Consider the following 22500-nt stretch of genomic DNA (forward strand, 5'->3'; position numbering starts at 1 on the left):
TTAAGTCACCCGTTGTAGTCTGCCAGAGGGAGGGGAAGGGAAGGGAGGGGAGGGGTGGGGAGGGGAGAGGAGGGGAGGAGACGGGTGGGGAGGGGAGGAGAGGTGAGGGATGGGGAGGGGAGGAGAGGGGTTGGGGAGGAGTGGAGAGGGGTGGGAGGGGAAGAGAGGGGTTCGGAGGGGAGGAGAACAGAGGGATGTGGAGGGGAGGGGAGGAGAAGAGAAGGGTGAGGAGGGGAGGAGGGGGGAGGAGGAGAGGGGGTGGAGTGGGGTAGAGGGGGAAGAGGAAGGAAGAGTAGGAGGAAGGTAAAGTGGAACAGGAATAGGTAGAAAATACAAGGAGGAAGTGATGATGGGGTAAGATGAATGACGTAGTAAAGAAAGAAGAAGAACAACAAGAAGTACAAGAACATGAACATCAATAACAAACAGCAACAACACTAACAACATCAACAACTTCATTATCAAAAACAACAACAGCAACAACAGCAACAAAAACAAACATCAACAACACAAACAACAACAACAGCAACAACAGCAACATCATCAACAACAACAGCAGCATCAATAACAACACCAGCAACATCAATATAAAACCAAGAACAACGACACTAACAAGAATAACAACAACCAACAACAGAACTAACAACATCAACAACATCAGTAACAACAACAATAATATAGTGTTCTCTACACCTGGAACTGGTGTAAGTCCTTCACACGGAGCTGAGCTCCACCTCTAGGCTCTCTTTAGCATCCACTGGGCTAGTCTCGTACCTAGTCCTGAATCCGTGTATGGAATGTGTCTCCACTGCCTGGTGAAGGGCTCTTGATCCGAGGTACTGGAGATATCCTTCCACCTTTCACAGAACCTCACTAACCCCGACGGGTTTAGTGCTATCCCACAGCTTATATGGTGAGAGGAATATTCATGTCTATCGTTCCTATCACCAATGAGCTCAAGCAGGAATATTCCTGTCATCAGTAAGTTCTGGCAGAAATATTCCTGTCTGTTATTCCTATCATCAGTAAGCTCAGGCAGGAATATTCCTATTTGCCTTTCCTGTCTTAAGTGAGCTCAGATAGCAACATTTTTGCTGACTATGTCGTAACAGTGAGCTTAAGATAGCAATTTTTCCAGCCCCAACTCAATCCAGCCCAAGCTCATTTTGAGTTATATCTATCCGTATCTATTGATTTAGTGAGCTCAAACTTCTTTCTACTAATTAGCTCACATAGTGGTTTGGGAGTGAATGTGAGATGGTTGGAGCTGGTAAGGTGGAAGAGGTTACCAGCAGTGAGTTGGAGAGTGGCAGCCGTTTTGAGTGGCAAATTGTTCACAATTCAGAAAGAAGATAAGGAAGGTGGGAAATCGATTCTATGTTCTCCAGGACGAGTGTGCTTCAGTGGTTAGTGAGGTTAAAGGTACCACTGACCTGCTAATCAAAGCAAGAATATTCTGATTGTGGGAGACTCTCAGGTAAGATATATGGACCGTGCTTTATGGATAATATTATGTCAGATAATGGGAAGAAGCCTATTATCTGTCTTAGTGCTGGTGGAAATGACATCGGGAAGGGCAGGAGACAGGAGCTGCTGGATAAGTACAGGTCAGCCATAGATGTAGTCAGATCTAAGGGAGGGATCCCACTCATATGTAGCATCTTGCCTAGAAGGAGAGGGGGCAGTGAATGGATGTCTAGGGCAACTGGTATAAATTGCTGGCTAGACAGATACTGCAAGGAACTTGCAATCCCATTCATTGATAACTGGGACAAATTCTGTGGCAAACGATATGTATGCGAGGGATGGGGTTCATCTCTCTGGGGCTGTAGTGGTTACATTAGCCAATTCAATTGACGGGGTCATTGATGACTTGTTTAGGACTTTAATTAAACTGATAGATTATTGAGGCATGGGTGTTTGTGGGAAGCAATCAGGCTGCGGTACAAGGGTTGAAAACAGCAGATATTACCAGGATACCTCGGGGATATGTTTAAAAGAAAATATTCAAAATAAAATTGCTTGTAGAGGCAAAGCAATTGATCAACAAAGAGAGATAGTAGAGGGCAACGAGTGACTAGCTCCCTTAAGTTTTACTATACAAATAGTAGGAGTATAAGACATAAGAAAGATGAGCTAAGATTACTCGCAAGTGTAGGTAATATAGATATTATTCCTATAATACCTCCTGGTTCAACTTGAAAGATAGAGAAATGCCTTCTGAATGCAACATACAGGGTTATAAACTATTCCACACTGATATATATCTGACATATATCGCCACTGGAGTGGCAATATATGTCAGAGATAATTTGAATTGTTGTGTTAGACATGATATAAGATTAAAAACATTGGACACAGAATCTGTTTGGCTATAGTTTCTTAATGGTGGTGAAAAATTTATTTTAGGTGTGATTTATAGGCCCCTAAATCTTGATAGGGAGTGCAGTAAGATGCTATGGGACGAAATTCATAAGATGTCTAGATATGAAAATGTTGTGTTAGGGGAGATTTTAACTTTAGACAAATTAATTGGAGCAATGTGACAGAAAATTTTGAGTCTAGTGACTTTCTTGATACAGTTCAGGATTGCTTTTAGAGCAGTTTGTGACAGAAACTACTAGAGGAAACAACCTGCTTGACATGGGTCTTGCCAACAAAGAATCAGCAATTAATGATCTTGAGGTTAATTATGAGCTCAGGGAAACCAATCACAAATCAATTAGTTTCAATATATCATGGAATTACCTAGATAACTGCAATCAAATCTCTGTCCCAGACTTCTGCTAGGCAGACTTCATGGGACTGAGAAATTACCTGGGTGGGCTAAATTGGGATGACCTGACTAAGGGTCAGCTAGGTAGTGTTGGTTGCCAATATGATATATTTCAGAGCATAGATGTAGCTGCCCAGACTACTTTTGTTCCGAGGAGGGAAATTTGATCTAACAAAAATGATCTCAGATAGATAAACAATAGATGAAAACATCTCATTGGTCAAAAGAGAGGCATATATAGGCGTATCAAAAGAGGGGATGGACAGTAAAGAAATCAGCATATTCAATTAAAGAGAGATATAAAAAAAGGAATAAGAAAAGCTGAAAGGGATTATGAGGCTAAAGTCACAAGGGATTCGAAGACTAACCTAGAAGGGTTCTCTCAGGTATACAGCAGTAATATTAGGGACAAGATAGGCCCACTGAAGAGTAACTCAATTCAGATCACTGACAGTGATAAGGAAATGTGTGAACTTTTCAACACTTACTTCCTCTAAGTTTTAACTCAGGAGGATACTAGCGAAATTCCAGAAATGATAAATTATGTAGAATAAGACGATAATATACTATGCACGATTGGGGTAACTATTTACCCAGTCATCAGACAAATAGAGAAATTAGGCATAAATTAAGGCATAAGGCATAAATTAAGGCATAAATTGATAAATGTATCTCAGCACGGTTTTATAAAAGGGCGTTCCTCTCTTACGAATTTATTAACTTTTTTCACTTTGGTATTTGAGGAGACAGATCATAGTATTGAATATGATATTGTGTACATGGACTTCAGTAAGGCTTTCGATAGAGTTCCACATCAGAGGCTATTGAGGAAACTTAAAAGCACATGGAATGGAAGGAGAAATTTTTTCCTGGGTAGAGGCATGGTTGACAAATAGACAGCAGAGAGTTTGCATAAATGGGGAGAAATCAGAATGGGGGTACGTTACAAGCGGTGTTCCACAAGGGTCAGTGTTGGGCCCGTTGTTGTTCACAATTTACATAAACGACGGATGAGGGAATAAATAGTGACATAAGCAAATTTGCTGATGACACCGAAAAATAGGCCGTCTAATTCATTCTAATGAGGACATTAGAGCACTCCAGAATGATTTGAATAGACTGATGCACTGGTCGGAAAAGTGGCAGATACAGTATAATGTAGACAAATGCAAAGTTCTAAATGTTGGACAGGAAAATAACCATGCCACATATAAACTAAATAATGTAGATCTTAATATTATTGATTGTGAAAAGGATTTAGGAGTTCTGCAGTAATCTGAAACCAAGACAACAGTGCATAAGTGTTTGCAATAAAGCTAACTGAATCCTTGGCTTCATATCAAGAAGTATAAATAATAGACGTCCTAAAGTTGTTTTTCAACTGTTTGGTTAGGCCTCATTTAGATTAAGCTGCACAGTTCTGGTAACCGTATTACAGAATGGATATCAATGCACAGGAAAACGTACAAAGGATGATGACAAAGTTGATCCCATGTATCAGAAATCTTGCTTATGAGGATAGACTGATGGCCCTGAATCTGCACTCTCTAGAAAGGCGTATAATTAGGGGGACAAGATTGAGGTGTATAAATGAAAAACAGGAATAAATAAAGGGGATGTAAATAGCATGCTAAAAATATCTAGCCTAGATAGGACTCGCAGCAATGGCTTTAAGTTAGAAAAATTCAGATTCAGGAAGGATATATTAAAGCACTGGTTTGGTAACAGAGTTGTGGATGAGTAGAACAAACTCCCGAATTCCGTCATAAAAGCTAAGACGTTGTGTAGTTTTAAAAATAGGTTAGATAAATAAATGAGTGGGTGTGGGTGGGTGTGAGTTGGGTCTGAATAGCTTGTGTTACTAGGTCAGATGCCGTGTTACTTCTTTAGGTGGATGTGATCTGACTGGGTGGATCATTGGTCCTAGCTGGGGACTGACATGGCCCTGCCTCGCATGGGCCAGTATGCCTGCTGCAGTGTTCCTTCTTATGTTGTTTTATTGCCTCTCTTCCTGCTCTCTGCTATCAAGTTTCATGGTACGTGAGGAGAAAAACAGTTACATGCTCTTCTTATTCTCAGCTATCGTGAGTGGGTCTGGTGTGGGTACTGGCTATTGTGAGTGTGCCTGGTGTGGCTACTGGCTATCGTAAATGACCCTGGTGTGGCTACTAGCTATCGTAATGGAGCCTGGTGTGGCCACTGGCTATTGTAATTAATCTGGTGTGGCCATTGGCTATTGTAATTGAGCCTGGTGTGGACACTGGCTATCATGAACGGACTTAGCTATTTATTCCTGATTACCGAAAATACCGTTCTCTGCTTGCATCTCATTCAGTAAACTGAAGAGGGTCTCAGTCTGAAACCGAAAATCACGCCACTGGTTAAGACTGAGTGACAACGCCTCAGACTGTTACACACAATTTTATCTCATTTGTAAATGAATGTCTTCGATTCAATTATCGGCGCGTAAAGAGTTAGTATTTACCCAGTTACCATTTCATGCGTAATTTTGTCATCGGGTTGACGGAACAAGTGCAGTCGACCGTTCGCTTTAATTACTAACACATGAATATAATACTGAGCAGTCAGTCCCAGTGATAAACATGGATATAGATTGAATTAATTGGAAGGTTTGTGGTTGTGGTGGTGGTGGTGGTGGTAGTGGTGGTGGTGGTGGTGGTGGTGGTGGTGGTGGTGGGTAGTGGTGTTAGTGGTGGTAGTGGTGGTGGTGGTGGTGGTGGTGGTGGTTGTGGTGGTGGTGGTGGTGGTGGTGGTGGTGGTGGTGGGTAGTGGTGTTAGTGGTGGTAGTGGTGGTGGTGGTGGTGGTGGTGGTGGTGGTGGTGGTGGTGGTGGTGGTGGTGGTGGTGCTGGTGATGGTGTGTGTGTGTGTGTATGTGTGTGTGTGTGTGTGTGTGTGTGTGTGTGTGTGTGTGTTCACCTAGTTGTGGTTACGGGGGGTCGATTCACAGCACCTGGCCCCTCCTCTTCACCTGGCCGCTACCCGGTCACTCTTTCCGTTCCGCAAGCTTTATCATACCTCTTCTTAATGCTATGTATTTCACTTCCTGACAACTCTGTGACTGAAGAAATACTTCCTAACATCCCTGTAATTCATCTGAGTCTTCAGCTTCCAACTGTGTCCCCTTGTTGCTGTGTCCCATCTCTGGAACATCCTGTCTCTGTCCACCTTGTCTATACCTCTCAGTATTTTATGTGTCGTTATCATATCCCCCTAACTTTCCTGTCTTCCAGTGTCGTCAGGTCGATTTCCCTTAACTTCTCCTCTTAGGACATACCCCTTAGCTCCGAGACTAGTCTTGTTGCAAACTTTGCACTTTCTCTAGTTTCCTTACATGCTGGGTTAGGTGAGGGTTACAAACTGCCGCATATTCCAATATGGGCCTAACGTACACAGTGTACAGAGTTTTCAATGACTCCTTATTTAGATGTCGGAATGCTGTTCTTAGGTTTGCCAGGCGCCCGTATGCTGCAGCAGTTCTTTGGTTGATGTGCGCTTCAGGAGATGTTCCTGGTGTTATACTCACACCAAGATCCATTTTCTTGAGTGAGGTTTGTAGGCTCTGGCCCTCTAGACTGTACTCCGCCTGTGGTCTTCTTTGCCCTTCCCCAGTCTTCATAACTTTGCACTTGATGGGGTTGAACTCGAGAAGCGAGTTTCTAGACCAGGCCTGCAGTCTGTCCACATCCCTCTGTAGTTCTGCCGATTGAATTCTTCTCATCAACTTCATGTAATCTGCAAACAGGGACACTTCGGAGTCTGTTCCTTCCGCCATGTCGTTCACAAATACCAGAAACTGCACTGGTCCTAGGACTGATCCCTGTGGCACCCGCTGGTCACAGGTGCCCACTCTGACACCTCGCCAGTTACAATGACTCGCTGTTGACTTCCTAACAGTGTGTGTATGTGTGTGTGCGTGTGTGTGTGCGTGTTTGTGGGTGTATGTGTGTGTGTGTGTACTCACCTAGTTACTCACCTAGTTGAGGTTGCGGGGGTCGAGTCCGAGCTCCTGGCCCCGCCTCTTCACTGATCGCTACTAGGTCACTCTCTCTGAACCGTGAGCTTTATCATACCTCTGTTTAAAGCTATGTATGGATCCTGCCTCCACTACATCGCTTCCCAAACTATTCCACTTACTGACTACTCTGTGGCTGAAGAAATACTTCCTAACATCCCTGTGATTCATCTGTGTCTTCAACTTCCGACTGTGTCCCCTTGTTACTGTGTCCAATCTCTGGAACATCCTGTCTTTGTCCACCTTGTCAATTCCTCTCAGTATTTCGTATGTCGTTATCATGTCTCCCCTATCTCTCCTGTCCTCCAGTGTCGTCAGGTTGATTTCCCTTAACCTCTCCTCGTAGGACATACCTCTTAGCTCTGGGACTAGTCTTGTTGCAAACCTTTGCACTTTCTCTAGTTTCTTTACGTGCTTGGCTAAGTGTGGGTTCCAAACTGGTGCCGCATACTCCAATATGGGCCTAACGTACACGGTGTACAGGGTCCTGAACGATTCCTTATTAAGATGTCGGAATGCTGTTCTGAGGTTTGCTAGGCGCCCATATGCTGCAGTAGTTATTTGGTTGATGTGCGCTTCAGGAGATGTACCTGGTGTTATACTCACCCCAAGATCTTTTTCCTTGAGTGAGGTTTGTAGTCTCTGGCCCCCTAGACTGTACTCAGTCTGCGGTCTTCTTTGCCCTTCCCCAATCTTCATGACTTTGCACTTGGTGGGATTGAACTCCAGGAGCCAATTGCTGGACCAGGTCTGCAGCATGTCCAGATCCCTTTGTAGTTCTGCCTGGTCTTCGATCGAGTGAATTCTTCTCATCAACTTCACGTCATCTGCAAACAGGGACACCTCAGAGTCTATTCCTTCCGTCATGTCGTTCACAAATACCAGAAACAGCACTGGTCCTAGGACTGACCCCTGTGGGACCCCGCTGGTCACTGGTGCCAACTCTGACACCTCGCCACGTACCATGACTCGCTGCTGCCTTCCTGACAAGTATTCCCTGATCCATTGTAGTGCCTTACCTGTTATCCCTGCTTGGTCCTCCAGTTTTTGCACCAATCTCTTGTGTGGAACTGTGTCAAACGCCTTCTTGCAGTCCAAGAATATGCAATCCACCCACCCCTCTCTCTCTTGTCTTACTGCTGTCACCATGTCATAAAACTCCAGTAGGTTTGTGACACAGGATTTCACGTCCCTGAAACCATGTTTGCTGCTGTTGATGAGATCATTCCTTTCTAGGTGTTCCACCACTCTTCTCATGATAATCTTCTCCATGATTTTGCATACTATACATGTCAGTAACACTGGTCTGTAGTTTAATGCTTTATGTCTGTCTCCTTTTTTAAAGATTGGGACTGCATCTGCTGTCTTCCATGCCTCAGGCAATCTCCCTGTTTCGATAGATGTATTGAATATTGTTGTTAGGGGTACACATAGCGCCTCTGCTCCCTCTCTCAATACCCATGGGGAGAAGTTATCTGGCCCCATTGCCTTTGAGGTATCTAGCTCACTCAGAAGCCTCTTCACTTCTTCCTCGGTTGTGTGCACTGTGTCCAGCACATTGTGGTGTGCCCCACCTCTCTGTCTTTCTGGAGCCCCTTCTGTCTGCTCTGTGAACACTTCTTTGAACCTCTTGTTGAGTTCCTCACATACTTCACGGTCATTTCTTGTTGTCTCTCCTCCTTCCTTCCTTAGCCTGCTTACCTGGTCCTTGACTGTTGTTTTCCTCCTGATGTGGTTGTACAACAGATTCGGGTCAGATTTGTCTTTCGCTGCTATGTCATTTTCATATTGTCTTTGGGCCTCCCTTCTTATCATCTGTGCATATTCGTTTCTGGCTCTACGAGTGCTCTCCTTATTCTCCTGGGTCCTTTGCCTTCTATATTTCTTCCATTCCCTAGCACACTTGGTTTTTTGCCTCCCTGCACCTTTGGGTGATCCATGGGCTCATCCTGGCTTTTTCATTATTCCTGTTACCCTTGGGTACAAACCTCTCCTCAGCCTCCTTGCATTTTGTTGCTACATATTCCATCATCTCATTAACTGGCTTCCCTGCCCTGTGTGAGTGTGTGTGTGTGTGTGTGTGTGTGTGTGTGTGTGTGTGTGTGTGTGTGTGTGTGTGTGTGTGTGTGTCTGTGTGTGTGTGTGTGTGTGTGTGTGTGTGTGTGTGTGTGTGTGCGTGTGTGTGTGTGTGTCTGTGTGAGTACGTGTGTGTGTGTGTGTGTGTGTGTGTGTGTGTGTGTGTGTGTGTGTGTGTGTGTGTGTGTGTGTGCGTGTGTGTGTGTGTGTGTGTGTGTGTGTGTGCGTGTGTGTGTGTGTGTGCGCTTGAGTTTGTGTGTGTGTGTGTTTATGTGTGTGTGTGTGTGTGTGTGTGTGTGTGTGTGTGTGTGTGTGTGTGTGTGTGTGTGTGTGTGTGTGTGTGTGTGTGTGTGCTCACCTAATTGTGCTTGCAGGGGTCGAGGCTGAGCTCCTGGCCCCGCCTCTTTACTGATCGCTACTAGGTCCTATCTCTCTCTCTCTGCTCCCCGAGCTTTATCGTACCTCTTCTTAAAGCTATGTATGGTTTCTGCCTCCATTACATCACTTGCCAGACTATTCCACTTCCTGACAGTTCTATGATTGAAGAAATACATCCTAACATCCCTTTGACTCGTCTGAGTCTTCATGTTCCAATTGTGACCCCTTGTTTCCATCTTATCTATTCCACGCAGTATTTTTTAAGTCGTTGTCATGTCTCCCCTAACCATCCTGTCCTCCAGTGTCGTCTGACCGATTTCCCTTAACCTTTCTTCGTAGGACATTCCCCTTAGGACCGGAACTACCCTTCTTGCAAACCTTTGCACTTATTCTAATTTCTTGACGTGGTTAACCAGGTGTGGGTTCCAAACTGGTGCTGCATACTCCAGTATGGGGCTGATGTACACAGTGAACAGTGTCTTGAACGATTCCTTACCAAGGTATCGGAACGCTATTCTCAGGTTTGCCAGGTGCCCATATGCTGGAGCAGTTATCTATTTGATGTCTGCGTCCAGAGACGTGCTTGGTGTTATGCTCACCCCAAGATCTTTCTCCTTGAGTGAGGTTTGCAGTATTTGTCCTCCTAGCCTATACTGTGTCTGCGGTCTTCTTTGCCCTTTCCCAATCTTCATGACTTCACATTTGACGGGGTTGAATTCGAGAAGCCAGTTGCTGGACCAGGTGTCCAGCCTGTTCAGGTCACTTTGTAGTCCTGTCTGATCCTCATCTGATTTAATTCTCCTTATTAACTTCACATCATCTGCGAACAGGGACACATCTGAGTCTATCCCTTCTATCATGTCATTCACATTTACCAAAAAGAGCACATGTCCTAGGTCTGACCCTTTTGGGACCCTGCTTGTCACAGGCCCCCACTGTGATACCTCATCATGTACCATGACTCGTTGTTGCCTCCCTGTCAGGTATTCCCTGATCCATTGTAGTGCCCTTACTGTTATACACACCTGATACTCCAGCTTCTGCACTAATCTCACATGAGGAACTGTGTCGAAGGCCTTCGTGCAGTCTAGGAAAATGCAATCAACCCACCCCTCTCTCTCATGACTTACTTTTGTTACTTTGTCATAAAACTCCAGAAGGTTTGTGACACAGGATTTTCCTTCCACGAATCCGTGCTGGTTGTCCTGCTCCGTTCGAGGTGCTCCACGACTCTCCTCCTGATAATCTTCGCCATTAGTTTGAATACTATACACGTCAGTGACACTGGTCTATAGGTTAGTGCCTCGTTTCTGTCTCCTTTCTTAAAAATGGGGACTACATTTGCCATTTTCCAAGCCTCAGGTAGTTGCCCGGTTTCAAGGGATGTGTTGAAGGTTGTGGGTAGTGGCACACACAGGGTTTCTGCTCCCTCTCTAAGGACCCACCGGGAGATGTTGTCTGGTCCCATTGCCTTTGAGGTATCAAGGACATGTACCAGCTTCTGCACCTCCTCCTCAGTTGTGTGTATGTCATCCAACACTTGTTGGTATATTCCCTGTTGATGTCTCCCTCTGTGCTGTCATCCTAAAGACTTTCCTATCTCTACTGTAAATACTTCCTTTAAATCTCGTGTTGAGCTCCTTGTATACCTCTTGATCGTTTCTTGTGAGTTCCCCACCTTCTGTTGTCAGCCTGATCACCTGGTCTTTTTTATCTTCCTCCTAATGTGGCTAAGCAGCAGTTTCGGGTCAGACTTGACTTTCGATGCTAAGTTGTTTTCATACTGTCGCTGGGCCTCCCTCCTTATCTGTGCATACTCGAATCTGGCTCTTCGACTAATCTCCTTATTTTCCTGGGTCCTTTGCATACTGTATTTTTTCCATTCGCTAGTGTACTTAGTTTTTGCCTCCCTAAACTTTCGTGTGCAGGGATGGGCTCGTTCTGGTCTTCCCATTATTTCTGTTGCCTTTGGGAACAAACCTTTCCTCTGCCTCCTTGCATTTTGTTGTTATATATTCCATCTTCTCGTTTACTGACTTTCCTACCAATTCTCTGTCTCACTGAACCTCCTGCAGGAAGTTCCTCAAACCTGTGTAGTCCCCTCTTTTATAGTCTGGCTTTTCCCATTCAGTTTTTGTTACCCTCTCCACTTGTAATTCTACTATATATTCAAAGCACAGAGCCAGGTGATCACTAACTCCTAGGGACCTCTCATATGTGATGTCCTCAATATTTGAACTGCTCAGGGTGAACACGAGGTTCAGTCTTGCTGATTCGTCCTTCCCTCTCACTCTGGCAGTGCATATTGGTGCATGAAGTTTTCCAGTACCACATCCATCATCTTGGCTCTCCATGTTTCGGGACCCCTGTGTGGCTCCAGGTTTTCCCAGTTAATCTCCCTGTGGTTTAAATCGCCCATGACCGATAACTTTGCTCTTCTCGAATGATCTTGCCACCTCAACCAGTGTGTCCACCATTGCTCTGTTGCTCTCTTCATATTCCTCTTATGGCCTCCTGCGGTGGATTATATATCACTGCAATGACTACCTTGTGTTCCCCAGACTGAAGTGTACTACTATGTAATCCCTTTCTCCATTCTCGTCCATGCCTTCCATTTCCTCAAATCTCCATCAGTTTTTTACCAGTAGTGCAACCCCTCCTCCTTCTCTGCTCTTTCTGTCTTTCCTCAGGATCTGATATCCTGGTGGGAAGACTGCATCTGTTATTGTCTAAGTGAGTTTTGTTTCTGTGACTGCTATGATGTCTGGGGACTTCTCATTGATTCTTTCATGCCACTCCTCGTATATATTTGTTATTCCATCCGTGTTCGTGTACCAAACCTTCAACTTCTTTTCTAAAACTGTGGTCTTGGGAGGATATTGGGGTTGAGGAGCAGGAGCTCTGGCATGGGCCTATGGAGGATTGTGGTGGGTGTGGAAATGGGGGCAGAGTGCCCATAGGGGGTTGCTGTAAGGGTGAGGTTTGTGGTGTGGAGGGTGGGGACAGAGGGATCAGTGTGTAAATGTTAGTTTAGATTGTTCAGTTGCCTTGGGGTTGTCATGGTTGGAGTCCTTCTGCAGGTGTTTCTGGAGGGTGTGTTTGCCCTTCCACCTGGGTCTGGGTTCTTCTGCTTATCTTTGTCATTTCCTCTCATTCCTGCTTTCATCTTTGGACTCTCTTTCAGTAACATCCTATCCTCTGCTGTTCTGTCTCAATCGAGGTACACTCTCTGGTACTCTAGGTTTGTCTCTCAGTTACGCTTTCTCATGTAGGATCATGGTTCGAGTTGATTCTGCCTGAAAAACTACTTTAAGAGACCGTTTCCTTCCCATTGCATATCACCCAGTTCTCCGAAAATTTGTCACCTGTGTCATGTCGCCCTCACCTATTGCTTTAATGACACCTTCAGTTACTTTTTTCTCCTCCTGTTTTCTTTCATCATAGGTTTCCCCTTCGACTTCCTGGAGCATGTAGACAAACACTGACCTCTCCCTTTTGTGCTCCCACTGTGTCTCTCCCATTGCATCCTCTGAGGTGTTTTGGTTCCTTCCATTAGAGCATTCCTTCCTTCAATCCCTTCCCTGGCTGAGTCCCCTATGCTCAGTGGTCTGTCTTTCCTGCTCAGCTGTTCCTGGCCCCTGCAGGTGTCTGTTAAGAGTCTCTGCATACATCATAGCTCCTTCATTGCCTTCAAACCTCTCATTTGTTCCTAGTGTGCTCCTCATTTTGTCTTGGCCCCACGTGGGTCTGATAGGGCCTTTGCATACAGTATAGCTTCTTTGCTCCCTCCAGTCCCCTTGTCTGTGCCTGATGAAGAAGTTCCTGAAGTAATATCTGTACTGACATTTTTCCCTTTAAGCTGTTTCAGGTTTCACAGTTCCTCTTCTAAGCACTGTATCTTAGCTTCTGCTGCTATGGCTTGTTGCTTCCACTTCCTGCTCTCTTCAGCTAACTTCTCCTCAATTTTCTAGCTCCCTTCCCCAGTCTTCCTCCCTTTTTTTGAGCTCTGCCTCCCAGTCTTACCTCCCAGGTTCATCCATGAGGGTGTGTATGTGTATGTGTGTGTGTGTTTGTGTGTGTGTGCGCGCGTGTGTGTGTGTGTGTGTGTGTGTGTGTGTGTGTGTGTGTGTGTGTGTGTGTGTGTGTGTGTGTGTGTGTGTGTGTGTTTGTGTGTGTGTGTGTGTGTTTGGATGTGTGTACATGTGTGTGTGTGTGTGTGTGTGTGTGTGTGTGTATGTGTGTGTGTGTGTGTTTGTCTGTGTGTGCGTGTGTGTGTGTGTGTGTGTGTGTGTGTGTGTGTGTGTGTGTGTGTGTGTGTGTGTGTGTGTGTGTGTGTGTGTGTGTGTGTGTGTTTGGGTGTGTGTGCATGTGGGTGTGAGTGTATGTGTATGCATGGCTGTGGGTGTGTGAACTGAGCTATTTATGATTGTAGGGGTTGATTCACAGCTCCTGACCCTGTGTATGTGTGTGAGAGAGTTAATATTATGTATGTATATATATGTATATATATATATATATATATATATATATATATATATATATATATATATATATATATATATATATATATATATATATATATATATATATATATATATATATATACATATTTCAATAATGCAAAGCAAACTTGTAGGTCAGGGCAGCCAACCTACGGCGCATGCGGCAAAAGTAGCGCATTGCATGATTAGAAGTGGTGCATTGCACCCCAGTGATAATAATAAAAGAGCAAGCTTGCTCATACAATTGTTAGGTTTGGAATATTGTGATCTGATCCTGCATTGTGAGGTTCGCTAGCTCTCTGCAGGACGGGTTCTCAGTAGGTTTTGGAATCTGAAAAATGGTGTTCATACGACATGCTGAATAGGTAAAACTGGCCAGTTAGCAAGAACTCATATAAGATTAAGTCCTTTCTAAAAATTTCTCTTATACGTTTAAAGACTTCTGGTGCAAACTGTGGGACCCATAGACTCGTAGAAGTGGATAAAAAGGCTTCAAGGAAGAGTATTTCGATTTCTTCCTGAAGCCATTTGAATATTCCACTTCCCCTACCACCCCATCTTTTCATTCTTTTTCACCAATAGGTATATTTTATTACATAATATGGTACAAAAAAAGTAAGAGATACATTGTTGATATAAAGAATGGAAAAAACAGTACATTAGGTGTACATGAGATACACGTCTAGTATATATTGTTACTTATTTGTCACTGAATATAATGCGAAAATCTCATTCAGTTCCTCAGAGCTGGGGCGCGTGCCCAAGATACAGCAGGTATTGTCCCTCTGAGCAGCAGTGCTGAGTCGCTGAAACAGAAAACTAGGATTCCTAGTTACCCTGATGAGTCTTTTGCATTCTTTCCCCATGAGCCAGGGGTCTCCGAGCCTATGGGAACAAACATATAATGATGGGCAAGTTTTCTGTATTTTCTAGACTTTTGATACCCCTTGAAGCTGGCAACTGCTCCTCTTTCCTCCCTGGTGTATTGGAGATAGGTATCAGACAATGTAGATGCACATGTGTAGTCCCACACCACCTGCTTACCGTCTGTCCAGGCTTGAAGGGTGATACCATCTTGACGCATTTGGCTGCATTCAGATCTGCATAGTTGGGTAGCTCTCTTATTGCTGGGCATCCGGCTGTTGTGAGGCTCCTCTTGATAATGTTATTAATCACTTCATGTCTTGCAATCTTTTTTTCGAATTTACAGTAAACAAAACCATCGAACCAGAATCGGTCTGCTACTTCTCTGCCACAAATACACCTGTGTTCGGCGAGAAGAAGGACAGCACAGTCTAAGGGTAACACCAATGTGGATGGTCTATGGGTCGAGGCGTGTGCTAAGCCTGAAGTTTGGAACAGCTAACTGAAAGTACCCTCCTTGTGAAGCTCTCACTGTCAGGAGGCAGGCTTTATCTTTACCCTACTCACTCTGAAGCATTGTTGAAGTTATGTTCTCCACTATTGGGCCATCCCAGTGTGACTATTTGTAGTTGTTGGGGGGGTGCAGGTCTAGTTTCAGAACCCGTTAGATTATCTCAGATCATGACTCAATCAACGAACTTTTGGTCCTTGACTCCAGAGTTGTCTTTAAGATGTTCAAGGAGTATCGCTGCTACAAGTCCACTGGACGCAATGCATGAAGACAGGCAAGTAGGTAGCACAATCTGTGATGACTTGCGGACACCAGTGCTTCGTAGTCTGACTGGAAGTGTAGTTTAGTCCCACTGCCCATCTTCTAGAGTAAGGTAAAGTACTTTCACAAAAAATCTCTCTCAGGATACTGTCATATTCGTGCAGCATAGTGTTATCATATGAAGGTGCACATCTTAGAAAATATGTTAACAAGGGAAGACACCCATGATGCCTTGTACCTTTTCACTTTGTGAAAAGGTACAAGGCATCATGGGTGTCATGATTGCCTTTATGTTGTTCCATTCCCCTTAACTCCTCCAGTTTCTTCCTGAGAATTGTGTCAATGGCATCTGTTCTCAGAGGTGCTCCAAGCAAGACGCTATTTGTGGGGACAATAACTGATGCTCCTGGTAGTTATGATCTCACTGCATCTATCACTTGCTGATTGACTGAGATGATTTCACATTTTGATGCATTCAGGATGAGGCCCATTTACTGTCCTCGTGTCATCACCTGTGTAAGATCATCGAGAAGGGACTCCTTTGTACCTGCTAGTGTGCCATCATCTAGCAACCAGATGTTTAGCTCAATGGACAGTATGACTGTGATTTCCCTAACTGCTATACAAAAGAGAAATGGTGCGAGGGGATCCCCTTGCTGGACACCCTCTGATGATGTGGTTTCATGCTCTCCAAACAGGAGCATTGATTCCTTGCTATATCCATCTGAAACAAAAGGGAAGAGACCATGGAAATGTTTTTGAACAGCTGCTAATACTGTATCTCTTTTCAGGAGATTAAATGCATTCTTGAAATCTAATTTTACCACTGCATTATCCTCAGACAGGTTATTGATATACTCTCTTGTTGCATGAACCGCTGCTTCACTTCCTTGAGAGACCCCAAAGCCAAGCTTGTTTGGTTGAAGCATCATGGCTGCCTCTGCACAAATACTTTGGACAGCAGCTTTGGAAACGAGGCGGCGGCAAAAAGTGTTGCCCACTGCAATAGGCCTAATTCCTCCATCCTTCTTTTTAAGGGCACAAAGTGATGCACGAAATCGAAAGGTTTAATTTCATCAGGAATCAAACCAGCCAAGGAATTGTTGACGAACCTTGTGATCTCTGGAAGCAGTGTCTCTGAAATCTCACCGATAACTGGAGTAACCATTTCCTTTAGATGCTGTGGCATTATTTCAGTGTAGCCCCCAGCAGAGCCAGATGGGATGACATTATTGCTTTGTAAATGTTTGAGTCTTGCACAATCAATGGTTCCAGAGCGGGGACAGCGGTGTTGTAATTGTTGGTGCCCCTGGTTTTCCTGGCTGGGTACTTTCCTGTAAGTACTTCAGCAATGTCCACATCCCTAGGGGAAACTGTATCTTCGCTGGTGATAATCCTGAATGCCCCTACTGTGTTGCCCTCTTCAATTTTCTTGCTCACCTGGACACTGATTTTCTCACTGTCAGTGGAGTGAGTGGGGGTTCTGCCTCTCCCGTTTTTGTATTGATGGTGAACACGATTGTGGTTATCAGCTCTAGTAAAGTCTCTTAAGGATTTAATGATTATTCAAGCTTACGTCTTTCCCTTTCTTTACGGAACAGCTAAGCAGACATTAAAGATATATTTTTTCATTTATGCTAATATAAAAATTAATAATTATCTACGAAAAGGGCCTTAGAAAACTTACCTAACCTTATTATAACAAGCGCAATTTAATTTAGCCCAATCCAACTAAATATATTTTAGATAAGTTTACCGTAATATAATAATAAACAAACACAATGAAATATGTTTTTTTTCATTAAGTTCAGAATGATTTTTGCAGCATTATTGCATACGCAAACTTTCGCTTGCCTTATTCGGCAAGAAGAGCGTTGCTACTTAAGCCCAAAAATCCAAGTTTTACCAATTCAGCACGTTATATATATATATATATATATATATATATATATATATATATATATATATATATATATATATATATATATATATATATATATATATATATATATATATATATATATATATATATATACATATATATATATATATATATATATATATATATATATATATATATATATATATATATATATATATATATATATATATATATATATATGATGCCCTAATCCACTGAACCATACGATCCTTAAGAGTAGAGCATCCAGCGGCACCGAATGTTGTACTCGCTACCCAAGGACACACGATGGTGTGGATGACTCTAGGCTAATTTCATTATAGTTCCTGTTTGGTGTACTAGATCAACGAGCAGTATTTTATATTATTGTGACCAAGAACGAGTGGTATTGATCAATAACAACACCGCACTAGCCAAGGACTCCAGTGGTCCAGTGGATTAGGGCGTCATGTGTTTTCGCCCACCATGAGGTAAACCAAAGCAGCATGGGTTCGAGTCCTTGGCTAGTGCAGTGTTGTTATTGATCAATACCACTCGTTCGTGGTCACAATAATATATATATATATATATATATATATATATATATATATATATATATATATATATATATATATATCGCTCCCTATTTAAATTTCTTCTTGCTTATAATAGCTTCATATCATTAATTAAATCAGTAAACATAATTAGACACGTGCACGCCGCCACCAGATTGAAAATAATTCTGTCCAAATATTTCCCACCATTCAGAACCAAATTGTAAAATCTCATTTTTGTTTAACCATAAAACAAAATTCGCACACATTGGACCCCACGTCATATATTATGATCATTTTTTTATGCACTGTGGAAAAAAAGACGCAGAAGAAAACACCTGGGTTATTTCGTTCCATCCCACACACATCTTCAGAGGAAGTAGAATGAGGAAGAGCTAAGATAAACTTGGCTGTGCAGGCGGCGAGGATGAGGAAATCTCTGCTCCTGGACTCTTCTCGTGGGAGGCAGGTGTGACTTGATGCTTGATGGAGCTCTCTTGATCCAAACAAGTGGCACCACTCCTTATTATTTCCCCTGGGATTAAGTTGATATTTCTCCCATTCCTCCAGACATTATATTACCCCTTATAGATTTAGCCCTTCCTCATTAATAATAATAATAATAATAATAATAATAATAATAATAATAATAATAATAATAATAATAATAATAATAACAATAATAATAATAATAATAATAATAATAATAATAATAATAATAATAATAATAATAATAATAATAATAACAATAATAATAATAATAATAATAATAATAATAATAATAATAATAATAATAATAATAATAATAATAATAGCAATAAAAACAAAAATAACAACAACATTAATAATAGCAATAAAAGCAAGAACAACAATAATAACAATAATAATAGCAATAAAAACAAAAACAGCAACAATATTAATAATATTAATAATATTTATAATAATCTTAATAATAATTATCATGGGGAAGTAGGTGAGGATTTTTCTCTGTAAGCCATGCTGGTTAAAGGCAACTAAAATGCCAGAAGCATGGGGCTAGTAACCCCTTCTCTTGTATACTGAAAAAGATAATTTTAAAACTGGAGTGCCTGAATGTGCATGGATGCAGCACAGATGATTAGAAAAAGTTGTCTGTGAATGGAATGTCATGAATAAAAATAACCTGGATATCCTGGCTCTAAGCGAGACAAAGCTGAAGGGTGGTAGGAGAGTTTAAGTGGGAAAAATAAATGGGATTAGGTCTGATGTCTCAGAGAATTAGAGTTAAGGAAGGAGTAGTGGTAATGTTGAATGATCAGTTATTGGAGGATATGAAGGAATATAATGGATAAATTCAAGGATTATGTGGCTTAAAATAAGGGGTGAATACATAAAGTGGGTTATGTTTAGTGTTTATGTACCTGGGTAAGAGAGAGAGAGAGAGAGAGAGAGAGAGAGAGAGAGAGAGAGAGAGAGAGAGGAGGGGGGAGGAAGACAGACAGACAGATTACGGGAAACGTTAAGCGAGTGTTTAATGAAAGTAATTGTTATGGAGGAACTAAATATTAAAGTGGGAGGAGAAACTGATATAGAGAGCGTAGTAGGTAAGTTTAGGGTGCCAGAGGTATATGATAACGAGGGGCTTTTACTTGAACTTTGTATATAAAGAGGTTTGGTAATAGGTAAGATATATATATTTTAAGAAAAAGAGGTTAAATAAGCACACGAGATATATAAGGCTTAATGACAGCAGTTTGTTGATCAATATATTCGTAGACAAAAAGGTTGATAGGTAAATTTGTGGATGTGAATATTTTTAGAGGGGGCAATAGATGTTTGAGATCACTAGTTGTAAGAGGTAGATGGGATACAAATAGAGTGTCATCAGTGAATAAGAGAGAAGTGAAAATATATAAATTAAAGGAGGAAGAAGTTAAGGTAAGATATAAACAACAGTTGGGTGAAAGATGGTCTAGTGAGATTATAGGTAATGAGGAGGAGAGGTCAAAGAGATACGAAGTGGATTTGAGAATGCAGAGTTAAAGTGTGCAGCAGAAGTTTGTGGATATATGAGGGTGGGTGCTGAGGGAAGTGGAGTGATTGGTGGAATAATGAGGTGAAGATAATTGTAAGGGAGAAAAAGTTAGCATGCGAAAAGTTTTTACAAGGATATAAGGAGGATGGAGTACATAGAAAGTAAAAAAAATGAGGCTAAGGGAATGCAAAATGAGATCAAATGAAAGAGAGAGGTAGTTTTGTCAAAAGTTTTGTTGAGAGCATGAAACACTTATTCAGTGAGGAGGAGGTTGGAGGTAGTGGAGATGTTGTGTCTGAGGGCAATATGTGGTGTGAATATTATGTAGAGAATTCGCAGTTAGGAGATTAGATGGTGTGGGATTACTAAAAATAGCTAGAGAGACGGAGCAAAATAAGATACTTGGAGGGTGTATAAATCTATAATGGAGGGAAGGCGGAGTAGGCGTCGTCACATGAAAGGTTGAAGGGAGGGGGTAAAGGAGGCTTCGTGTGCGATGGTGTGTTAGACAGGAGTTAGTGGAGATAGTGGCTTTTATGACTTGACGTACTGTTAGAGCGTGAGTACCTGCTTACCTACCTGGAGTATACCTGGAGGGTATTCCGGGGATCAACGCCCCCGCGGCCCGGCCCACAACTAGGCCTTCCGGTGGATCAGGGCCTGATCAACCAGGTTGCTACTGCAGTTCAACATATGAAATACAGCCCGGCTGATCCGGCACCGACTTTAAGTATCTGTCCAGCTCGCTCTTGAAGGCAGCCAAAAGCTTATTGGTAATTCCCCTTATGGCTGGTGGGAGGCTGTTGAACAGTCTTGGACCCCGGACACTTACTGTGCTTTCTCTTAGTGTACCAATGGCTCCCCAAATTTTCACCGGAGGTATTTTTCACTGCCTGCCCAGTCTTTTGCTTTCGTTGGGAGTGATTTCTGTGTGCAGATTAGGGACCATTCCTTCTAGCATTTTCCAAGTGTAGATTATGATGTATCTCTCTCGTCTGCGTTCCAGCGAGTACAAGTCAAGTGCTTCCAAACGTTCCCAGTAGTTAAGGTGCTTGACGGAACTTACATATGCAGTAGAGGTTCTCTGTACATTCTTTAGATCTCCAATTTCACCTGCTTTGACTGGAGATGTTAATATACAGCCGTATTCCAGCCTAGAGAGAACAAGTTATTTAAAAAGAATCATCATTGGCTTGGCATTTCTTGTTTTGAATGTTCTCGTTATCCATCAAATAATTTTCTTCACGGTTATGATCGTGGCACTGTTGTGATCCTTGAAAGTGAGATCCTCAAACATTACCACTCCCAGGTCCCTCACATTACTTTTCCACTCTATTGTATGATTAGATTTTGTAGTATACTATTGCGACCCCTGAATGGGTCACAATGTGTATAATGTATATTACCTGTTCATATAATTTTATATTGCTTATATTTGCGATATTAGCTAAATTGTAAATATATTGCTTTATATTATTATTTGACTTAGTTATATTATTAGGTAGGATGTAACATTTATATATTATTCAGTGCTCATAGTTCGAGTATTAAATAGCTGACGGCCTTGTCTAACAAGCCTTTCGCTCATTGCACTACCAGCTTCTCTGTGTTGCTGGGCAGCAGCAGACCACGGAGAGTCACGTGATCGTGGGGGGGGGGTGATCACACCTCACCTGGAGTAGTCTAGCTGGGCTGCACGAGCCTCTTGTCTGTTTGACGTTCTTCTAACAAGACGTCCCTCACCCGCTCTCCCTTGTGGGTCCTTGTTGGAAGATCGTCTCTGTCGCTTTCTTGTTGATGGTTCTGTGTAACTCTGTTCACAGAACATAGTCTAGACTTAGTGATTTTCGACATTGTACTGAGGTTGTGTGTCGCATTGACACTCTGAGAAACTCAGGTCCTGAGCTGTAGCGTCTGACCTAAATTGTACTGGTATCTGTGCACTGTCGCAGTCGGAGATTTTCCAATGCTGAACTTAGATTCAGTAGTATGGGAGTTTTGTGACTTTTGTGGAGGATCTGCAGATGGTCCCTACTTAGTGTCGTTATATTATCTCTTTGTTCCTGATTCTGTGTCGCTGTTCGGCTTAACAGTCGCTTTATTGTTCAAGCAAGCTGTTCCGATTGCCAGGTTGGTCAAGAAGTTAGTTTATGTGAGGACTTTTAGTCAGTCACTGGTTAAGTCTAGTCGAGTCTTGAGACATAGCGAACTACTTAGAGCACTTACACACATACACACAAACTTACTTGTATATATTTGTATTATGTTATTAAATGTTAACAATGTACCAGACGGTACTTAAAAGCCATAAAGATGTGATATGTGCCTTCAGCACAATACTACTGTACACCAGAGAAGTGTAGCAACTTGTATCCTATATTATATTCAATTGATTACTATAATTTACTTTGATAATATACGCCTAGACATCTTAATTGTTAATAAACTTATTAAATTTTAATTTCTTTAGTTAGTAGCCTACCAGTTGTAATCCTGAAGCACTACTGAATCTTACTAAATTCTAATGGATAATTTGACCAGGATACTGACTACTTGTTACAAAAACCTAGTAACAGGCTGGATGCTAGAAGGGCAGACCTTTCTAGTATTCACTGGAGATTTCTATCATT

The sequence above is a fragment of the Cherax quadricarinatus genome, chromosome 2 (assembly GCF_038502225.1).
Source record: "Cherax quadricarinatus isolate ZL_2023a chromosome 2, ASM3850222v1, whole genome shotgun sequence".
Lineage (NCBI taxonomy): Eukaryota > Metazoa > Arthropoda > Malacostraca > Decapoda > Parastacidae > Cherax > Cherax quadricarinatus.